Source organism: Pinus tabuliformis, chromosome 1_2, assembly GCF_031772625.1.
Source record: "Pinus tabuliformis cultivar Carrire ecotype Pingquan chromosome 1_2, CPIR1, whole genome shotgun sequence".
Taxonomy (NCBI): domain Eukaryota; kingdom Viridiplantae; phylum Streptophyta; class Pinopsida; order Pinales; family Pinaceae; genus Pinus; species Pinus tabuliformis.
The window spans coordinates 78,974,546-78,985,448 of record NC_142298.1 but is presented as its reverse complement, the minus strand read 5'-3'; the positions used below and the strand labels follow the sequence as shown (position 1 = coordinate 78,985,448).

The 10,903-nt window shown below is 35.3% G+C and overlaps 1 pseudogene; it reads right to left on the bottom strand.

Annotated features, from left to right (window-relative positions):
- Nucleotides 1–221: 221 nt before the first annotated feature.
- LOC149204511 (uncharacterized) lies at nucleotides 222–703 on the bottom strand (annotated as a pseudogene).
- Between the last annotated feature and the right edge of the window lie 10,200 nt (nucleotides 704–10,903).

Genomic DNA, 10,903 nt, shown 5'->3' with positions numbered 1-10,903 from the left:
GGCCATTCTTTCGAAACCATCCCTACCACCCCCTGGAAAAGCTGCTGGTAGGGCCCTTCTTAGCCCCCGCGAGATTCGTCGAATGGAAATGGGGAACAAGCGGTCATTTCATTTGTTTACTAATAAGTTAGCTCATCAAATACTTATTATCCACAAAAAAATGGGACAATTATTACAATATGTTATTTCTATTCTAAAGTCTTAGAATAGCACGACAGTCCTCATTTGTTCTGTTCACCTGCATTTCCACCAAAGGGGCTCTTTACAATGTCCATGAAGCTATGTGTAGTGCCCTTCGCCTTGTCCCATGCATGCATTAACATCATCCAAATTCAGTTAAATCCAATACATTTTCAGATTAATAATTAATTGTTTGGTCATAAAATCAACTAACAACTTGTTGGAAGGAAGAGCCAGTTTGTTCTTTGCCCTCCTGGGCTTTTCCCATGGTAGACTGATCCATCCCTTGCTCGCGTCAGCGGCCCGAGAAGCCTTCTCCTCAGTCATATTCTTCACCCCCTTCATGATGCAAAATATAAAATACCATCACCAACAACAATAACATCAATAACAATGAAATTACTAATTGATACGTTGCAGTCTAAAAAATATAAGAGAATGAAACAAGACCAGTAAACACATAAAGTATTACTTGAGTTGTTTGTTGAGCTTGTGCAGCCTTCTCCTAGCACTGCTCCGCCATCGCTGAGAATAAGAGAGTAGAGATTAGAGATTGATCGACCTCTTTAATGCTAATTCATTATGCTGATTGATGCAAAGTCCCTAATGATTATATATCATATACCAACCACAAAGATTATTTAAAAAAACATTTATTCAATATTTAATATGTATTATTTTATTATATTTTTATTATCAAAATTTAGTTTATTTATTAAAAATTTTGAAAATAGAAATTCACTTTTTATAAAATGTAATTAGTTCAGAGAAAGTAAATTAATGCAAATTCATGATTCTAAATTCGTTTGAATATTTCGATTCAATTCTAGTTTATTTGTAAGAGATAAAAGTATTTTTAAATTTGAAATTTAAGTTTTATGTAAGATATTTGAAAATGACAATGTAAAGCTTTTAAATAGATTTTGAAAAGAACCCACTTTAAAAATCAGAACCAACTTCAAAAATCAATTATGGAAGACAAGAGTGCTCTTGTTTGAACATAATTTCATCAATTTTGAGTAAAAGTCTTATCTAACTCGCAGTTATTAATTTATTATATTGACATTCTTTTTCAAATCAAATTCATTAATCCACAAGTTTTTTAGCTCCAAATTTCATGTAACCTCATACATCAATCTCCACAATCTCTCAATCATCTCTTTAGAATTGAGATATGAATTACCCCTATAAAATCCTTGTCCCTATCATTATACCAATATAGATCCATCTTAACCACATATCTAGCAAGAGTCAAGAGCGATCAAATCTCTTGAGGTGCAAATCCTTTTTACAATGCAAAACTTAGAAAAATTGCACCCCAAATATTGCATCCCTCTAGGGACTTGACAGATGATGGTTAAGATGAAAATCTTTCTCTTTCTCTCTCTCTCTCTCTCGATATATATATATATATATATATATATATATATTCATTTTTAAATTGTATTTTTGAATGCATAAATGGATTCAACCCCTTGAAAATCTCTTGAATACATGGAATAAAAAACCTTAAATGTACAATTCCAACAAATATTTACTCCATTCAAAATTAACCCTTAATAAAAGGGTCAAAATGCAAAATAATGATACTTGAAATGCTATAACAATAAAAATTTAATTTTTCAATTACTTTATATAATATATAGATATTTTATTATTATTATTTGAAACCATATATAACATGTAAATCGTTAACATTAAAATAATTTAGTTAACATGAACATTGAGATTTTTTTTTTGTAGATTACATTATTGTAGAGCTTTGAAATTACACATCTCCTACACACTTTCCTAGAACTTTTCCCACTCACCTGGACTTCCTAAGCTATCAAAATCATTGCATATTGATTCTAAAAGAGCATTTAACGTGGTTTTTTAACTATGTTTTGTGTTCGCTGTTTGAACTAGATTTTGCTCATTAGCTGCGGAATCAAGTCACTTTTTGCAGCTGATTCAACTTTCTACAGTTGTTTTTGTTAAATTCTATGTTGCAGGTGTCACCAGGCAAAACAAGCCACATGGGCAAGTTAGAAATGACCTGGACATGGATCAGGTCCTATTGGTTCAGCCGAATTCATCAAGGGAAACTGTGGTCAACGGTGGTCAAATGGTGGTCATACATAAGAGTCCTACGACACCCAGACTCTGTTTTCCAACACGTGAAGGATTCTGAAGGATGCGTGGTTGTTCCTAACTCTTTGGGGTCTGTTGCCACCTGTAGACTGACCCATGACGAGAATCTAACAGCCACAATTGATAGATTTAATATTTTCGACAACCAGTATGCTAAATCCATGGACATTGTCTTTTACGTGTCCCCTGTTCATGCAGTTCTACAAGAAAACAGTTATGTAAACATTGTTATAAATAACACGTTTCTATAACGCATAGTCTTAGTCTTTATGAATGTAATTTTTGTTGTTCAAGCCCACTGTGCCGTGACACTAGTTTTATTGTTGTAACTGTGTTATGAAATATATGAGAAGACTCTGTTTCTACATGATTGCATGAACATAATCTTGGATTGATAGCCTGTTGACCGAGGCTGTGCAGAGGGCCCCTGTACGCTGAGGTTTTGTTTCTCTTGTTGCTGTAAAGTTTCCTGCATTGTTTTTTATTTCCATTGCATATATTTCGCTTGTGTATATTTCAATTGTCTTGGTATTAACATTCCACTTCTGTTCATGATTTTACAGCTTTGTATAACACTGATCAGTGCATGTATGTTTCAGGATAGAGTAGGTAGCCCGAGCATCTGCATATAATTTTCACAATGACTAATGACATGGGATTAATTCTCTGTTGACTTTGATTTTCGTAATTTTTAATTCCAGTTCTATTTTGTTGATTTCAGTTTTGTTTCCTTGCTTTATTAGTTAGCTTAGATATTAAATTTCTCATATCATTGACGGTTACCTCCAAAAGCCATAGCTAGACTACTAGCGAGGGATCGAATTATGAATGTGTAATTTGATTTTAGTTTTACTTTTCTGCAATTAGATATTAAATTGCTCATATCATTGACGGTTACCTCCAAAAGCCATAGCTAGACTATTGGCAAAGGATCGAATTATGAATGTGTAATTTGAATTTAGTTTCGCTTTTCTGCAATTAGATATTAAATTGCTCATATCATTGACGGTTACTTCCGAAAGCCATAGCTAGACTACTGGCGAGGGATCGAATTATGAATTTGTAATTTGATTTTAGTTTTACTTTTCTGCAATTAGATATTAAATTGCTCATATCATTGTCGGTTACCTCCGAAAGCCATAACTGGACTACTGGCGAGGGATCGAATTATGAATGTGTAATTTGATTTTAGTTTTACTTTCCTTGCAATTTTTAATTTCTTTGAGTGTAGTAGCTTAAATCATTTTTCTGTATTTTGATGGCAGCAGAGATGATAGTTTCATGATCAGTAGTTCATTATTTACTTGTTTTAAATAACAACACATTATTTACTTATTTTAAATAACAACACATTTTCATTCTTGTTCAAGTACTACTTTCATCACTAGTATGTTCTAAGACCTTCTGAAGTGTTAAGTTTTGGGAACCATTATAGAAGACACAATCGCTTTAAAATCCATAACCATACTTGCCTTCTAGAGACTCAGGAATAGGAATTCCATTCACATTAGGAGATAAACGAAAATAAAAACCTGCAAAACAAAATAAAAACTGAAAAATGACAAAAACATAAGAAAGAGGCTATCTTGCACATATAGTGCGCCACTCTTCATCAGTTTATGACTCCCGGATTGATAATTAATGTAGCAATTTAGGACACACTAAATTGACCAAACATTTTGGCGCCGTTGGCGGGGAAGTGTAACTAGGTAGCTAATCTCTTAAAAGAAATAAGGGAAAAATTGATAACTTCTTGAAGTGTGCTCTTGTCTTGCACCTAGTGTGATCTGGAGGAACATAAAAGAGAGTTGTTAGTTTAATAATTTCTTGATTATGCTCTTTTCTTGCACCTAGTGTGACCTGGAAGATCAGAAAGAGAATTATTAGCCCAACTTGAAAAATAAAAAAATAAAAATAAAATAAAAATAAAAAAAATGACATGCATAGAGCAAGAGATTCTAGGGGAAGGTTTATAGCTAGGGCCAAAAGTTCGATTTTTACAACTCCAGCTACTTCAAGGCATAGACAAGATACACCTCCATCATCTCCAACTCACACTCCTAGCCTTAGGATTCCTGGAATTCAAGGGGCAACAGCTGAATTAGGAGACTCTCCCACACTATCCATCAAATCTGACCTAGGAAAAGAACCTTTCTTCACTTCTATAGGGGAACATATTGTAATAAAAAAAGTAGAATCACCCGAAGAAGAAGAGGGAGAAATTCCTCCTCGTTCGCCATTAATAGAAGAACTAGAGGACTCTGAAAACTCTGAGGAAACTATCATGACAGAGAAAGTAGTAAACGGATTTGGAGGAGGGGTTAGAGGTAGAGGTAGAGAAGGAGGAAACAATGGAGGAGGTAGAGGTAACAATGGGGGAAATAGGGATGGAGATAACTCATTTGGATTTCCTATAGCCGATGAGGAGACCCATACAACAATGAAAAATATTTCACCATCTGTCCTCCCAAACTTTTATGGGTTGCGAAGTGAGGATCCTGAAACATTTCTATTTGAGTTTGAAGTCTTGTGCCGAACCTATGATTATATGGAAGACTCTCAAAAACTCAAACTGTTTCCTTCAACATTGAAAGGAGTGGCTTTGAAATGGTTCATGGGATTAGTCACTCAATTTATTAGAACTTGGAATGATATGAAACAAACATTTTTGAATAGATACTTGGATTATTGTACGCCCACCAATCATAAGGATGAGGTATTCAAGATGATGCAAAAAGAAGATGAAAACTTGGAGGATCTACTTGAAAGAGAGCAAAAATGAGTAATTTAGATGAGGAAACCTTGAAAGCCCTTCTATTAAAAGCCATTAGAGATGAATGGATAAATATTTTAAACATGATGGGGAAGGGAGATATTTCTCAACTTCCATTCCATGACATAGCGGAACTATGTGTCCATCTCTCAAGGGAAAAATCTAAAACTGGAAAAGGGCCTAGAGATCATTCTCTTATTAGAGCAAACAAATCTGCAACCAGATTAGTAAGTAGGGCAAAGATTGGCAATATGCTTGATGAGTTCAAAACTGATATTCTAGGGAGCCTTAGTGAACAACTAGGCACCCTTAAAATACAAAACAAGCAGAAAGCAGAAGCCGAAACTTTAGCCATCTTTTGTCCAAAATGTAGAAAGAAACATGCTTTAAGGGAATGTCCCTTGGATGCAAAAGTTGTAGAGACGTGTGATTTGCTCAGAAAGCCATGAGACCAAGGATTGTCCTTCAATTCTTGGGCTCAAAGCTGTCTTTCAGGAAGATCCAAATTCAGTAGAATCCCTTTGTTTTGTTTCAAGAAGACCATGGCAGGGGCCACAAAATCAAGGATTTAACAATCCTATGAACTTTCAGCTTCCACCAAATTGTAATTCTTAGCAACAACCTTGGCCCCAATCTCAAAATCCATACCAATCATGGGCATAAGGGATGCAAAATCCTTATGGGAGATTTGCTCAATTTTATCAATATCCTCCATCTTTTCAAAATCAACAAAATCCACAAATTCCAAATTAAAACTCACAACTTTCATTACCATTTCCACAACAACAACATTCTCAACAAAATCCAAATTCTCAACTCTTACTTCCATTTCAACAAAAGACAAATCAACTACCAGCCTAGCCATTGCCAAATCCCAATAACAAAAATCCTCAGAATGCTTACATGGTAGAAGGACAACAATTTCCTACTTATATGATTTTTCCTCTCAATGATGTACAACTCAGGGCTGGTAGAGTTTTAGAAAAACCTTCTATAGATGTTCAAGAGCAAGATACCTCTGAGGAGGATTCTCTTAAAGCCAATAAAGGTTCTGAAGAAGCATCTCTTCAAAACCAAACCATTCAAAAAGAAAAATAAAAAGAGTCAACCCCCACAACTCCTATAGTTGAGCAACCTGCATCTTCGTCCACACCTCCTTTCCCTGAAAGATTACAAATTGACAAAGGGGTGGAAAAACAAATCTTGTTGCCTGACTATGATTTCCTAGATGAATTAAAGGATGTCTGTATCAAGATTCCCTTGCTACAAGCCATTAGAGAGATTCATATTCTAGCAAAAACAATAAAGGAGTTGAGTCTTAAAAGACCAAGAAGGAAACCAAGAGATACAAGAAGAATTCACTTCGTAGGAAAAATTGCAGATATCATGATGGGAAAAATTACCATGCAGAAATATGTAGATCCAGGAAGTCCAATTGTCAAGACACATATAAATGGGATAGAAATTCCAAATACTTTGATTGACTTAGGGGCTGTTATCAACATTATGAGTAGACAGACTATGGAATAGCTAAAACTTCCTAATCTTCTTTTTACACCTACCTTACTGCAACTTGCAGATAGATTAATCATCAAACCAGATGGTGTATTAGAAGATATTTCAGTCTCCTTAGATTCTTGGGAATATCCAGTATATTTCATGATTTTGACTCCCAAGAGTAATTTAGGAGGGCACCCACTCATCTTAGGAAGACCTTGGCTAGCCACAACTGATGCTTTCATTAGTTGTAGATCTGGGGATATGTACATTTCTGATGGTAGTTCGACAAAGAAATTCAATTTGTATCCTCCAGCAAAAGCAATTACAGAAGTAGGAGAAAATGAATGGGTCGATGATGAGGACATTATACAACCCGTCTTTACCATTTCTGAAATCAATGAAGATAGTCAAATTCTGAACACATTAGAAAATTTTGAAACATCTTCAGAATATGACCACACACAATTTCAGTTAGATTTTTACATTGAGTATTTATCATCAAGACAAATGTCTCTTTACTCTATGGAAGAGTTTGGTAGTTCTACCATTGAGATTTTTCTAGGTAAAACATTGAATATCAACAAAAACTTGGAAAAATCACAACAAGGAGAGCTAACCAAAATCTTGCAAAAACATTCTATTGCATTTGCATGGGAGTATACTGATATGGAAGGTATTGACCCTAAGACTTGCATCCATCATATCTATATTGAGGAAAACAGTAAACCAATCAGACAACCTCAGAGAAGGATGAATCCAAATCTTAGGGAGATAGTGAAAGAAGAGCTCCAAAAACTACTCAATGTAAACTTCATTTATCCAATTTCAGATAGCCGATGGGTTTATCCTTTGGTTATAGTACCCAAAAAGAATGGTAAATGGAGGGTATGCATTGATTACAAGGAATTGAACAAAGCAACCTTGAAGGATCACTTTCCTTTGCCCTTTGTCGATCAAGTATTAGATACATTAGCAGGCAAAAAGTATTTCTCATTTCTGGATGGTTTTAGTGGTTATAATCAAATTTAGGTAGCACCTGAGGATCAGGACAAGACCACATTTACCTGTCCATGGGGAACTTTTTCTTATCGAGTGCTTCCTTTTGGATTATGTAATGCACCCGCAACATTCCAAAGAGAAATACTAGGAATCTTTTCTGATCTAATCCATGATTGTGTAGAGGTTTATATGGATGATTTTACAATTTATGGTAATTCGTTTGAAGAAGCATTAGAAAATTTGGAAAAAGTCCTTATAAGATGTAAAGAGACAAACCTTTCATTAAGCCATGAAAAATGCTTTATGATGTTTACTGAAGGTATTGTTTTAGGACATCATATTTCAGGGGATGGGATTAAAGTTGATAGATCAAAAGTTGAAGTCATCTCCAAATTGCCTATTCCAAATTGTCAAAAAGATGTTAGAAGTTTTCTAGGATTTACTAGATACTATAGAAGATTTATAGAAAACTTCACTAAAATAGCATCTCCACTCTTCAAACTGCTTACAAAAGACTATGAATTCAAATGGGATCCTGATTGTCAATCAACATTTGAAACTTTGAAAACAAGAATATCTGAAGCGCCTATCTTGAGAGGACCAAATTGGAAACTCCCTTTCCATATTTCTACAGATGCTTCAGATACAGCTCTAGGAGCTGTGTTGGGTCAAAAAGATTTAGTTCCTTATGCCATTTACTATACCAGTAAAAATTTGACTCCCACTGAGTTGAACTATATTGTAACTGAAAAAGAGTTCTTAGTTGTTGTTCATGCAATCAATAAGTTTAGACACTATATAACAGGCTATGAAACTTTTATTCATACTGATCATTCTGCGATTAGATATCTAATGAACAAACCTGTTACTAATGGCAGAGTTACAAGATGGCTCCTACTTTTATAGGAATTCAATATTACTGTGTTGGATAGACCAGGGAAACAAAATACAATAGTTGATTTCTTGTCTAGGATTCAGAATACTAAAGAGGATTATCCTGTAGAGAATAAGTTTCCTGATGAATATTTATTTGCAGTAACTACTTAGACTCCTTGGTATGCAGATATAGCTAACTATTTGGTTACAGTGAAACTACCTCCACATTTATTTCCTAGTGAAAGAAGAAAAATTATTCAGGAGAGTTCAAAATATTCATGGATTTCTAACGAATTGTTTAAAACAGGGCCAGATCTTGTGATCAGAAGATGTGTTAGGGAAGGTGAAATGCTTGATATCCTCAAAGCATGTCATGAAGAACCATGCGGCAGACACTTTGCTGACAAAAGGACAGCCTATAAAATCCTCTCTTTAGGATATTTTTCGCCATCCCTCTTCAAAGATGCAAAACAATATGTCAAAAGGTGTGACAACTGCCAAAGAGTAGGGAAACCTACCCTTTCAAACGAAATGCCATTGCAACCACAGATACTCATCAAACCCTTTGAAATAGGGCTTTAGATTTCATTGGACCTATTAATCCACCATCTAAACAAAGAAAGTATATATTGGTATGTACTTATTATGTCACTAAATGGGTAGAAGCCAAAGCATTATTTTCTACTACTGAAAATTCAGTTGTTAGTTTTCTTTATGAGGATATTTTTACTCGCTTTGGTGTTCCAAGAGAAATTGTGACAGATCAAGGAAGTCAATTCACATCCAACCTGGTGGAGAAGCTGATGGAAGAATACAAAATCAGGCACAGAAAATCTACTCCTTACTATCCGCAAGCAAATGACCAAGTGGAGTCTACAAACAAATTTATTGAAGGCATCATCACCAAAATTGTTCATCTACACAGAATAGATTGGGTAGAAAGGCTTCCTGAAGCCTTGTGGGCCTACCGAACTACATGGAGAAATACAACAGGACATTCTCTCTATGAACTTGTTTATGGGAAAGAAATCCTGCGACCCATTGAGTTCCAAGTCAAAAATTTCAAGATGGCAGTTCAGTTGGGAATGGATCTATCAGAAGCCCAAAAGCATAGAATGGAGCAGTTGAATGAGCTAGATGAGATTAGACAAGAAGCAATCCTAAGAACTGATCTAGCTCAATATCAAAGAGCTAAGTGGCATGACAAATACATCAAGGAGAAAAAGTTTCAAGAAGGAGATTGGGCATTGCTATTTGATTCCAAGTTTAAAGATTTTAAAGGAAAATTTCAGACTCATTGGCTTTGGCCATATGAGATTGACAAAATCTTTAGCAATGGAGCAGTAAGAATCAAAACCATTGATGAACATCAAACTCCTCTTATTGTGAATGGCCACAGATTAAAGATCTATCATAAGCCACTCTCAAAAGAGGAATTTGTCAAAATCATCCAAGATAGTTCTGCAATAAGGCTGGTGAAGAAGAATCCTTCTTCTCCACCAGCCTAGCCATTGTTCTTTTTTGTTTCTAAAAAAAAATAAAAAAAATGTATAAGCCTGAAAACCAATCACTGATTGGCAGTCTTATACAGAAAATACAAGGCGAAAATCAGGAACTCCTGACGCCCTATATTTTCCAAAAAAAAAAAATTCTCTCTCATTTCACAGTTTTGTGACACTCCACTTCATTCCACTCCACTTCATTTCATTCCACTCCATTTCATCCATTTCATTTTATTCCACCAATAAAAGTTTTTTCATGACCATTTTCATTCAGTCAATCATCATTCATCCATCTCCATTCAGTCATATGATTGTTGTGTCAGTTTCCGCAGCTGAACCCAGTTTCCGTAGCCAGAAGCAGTTTCCGCAGCCATCACTCTGTTTTTCAAAACTGACAGTCAGATGTTAGTTAAATGATCATGAAATCAAATGCAGGTATGACCAAGGACCTATTTTGAAGATATGAGGCACCTAAGAGCATCAACAAGGAGCAGCTGATCAAAGGTTAATGGACGAAAAGTGGCAAAAATTCCAAGGTATGGGTAAGATTTATTTCAAATAGAATTTAGAGCACATTTTATATAGTTTTGAAACCACAACTCCATTATATGCAATGATTGGCGTTGATAGCCCCATAACCGTTCCATGACCTTTATATGGTTCCTCCACAAACCTTGCATTTATTTTCAAACGGCCTCATGATCAAGCCTCCGGATTTAACTCATGTTCGGCTGTACTTTGACACTCCACCTGTAATTATGGGACGTGGTTGATTTGATCACGGCTTTTCTCCGCCGCACAAATTCCGCAGCCATTTCTTGAGCATGTTTACGTCTACTTCGTAGACATTCAGTTTAAAACTCTGCCGGGCTCACTTTACTCCCCTACTATTCTATTGAAGTCGTGTTTGCATTCCTACCCTGTTCATATAAGCCTCCAC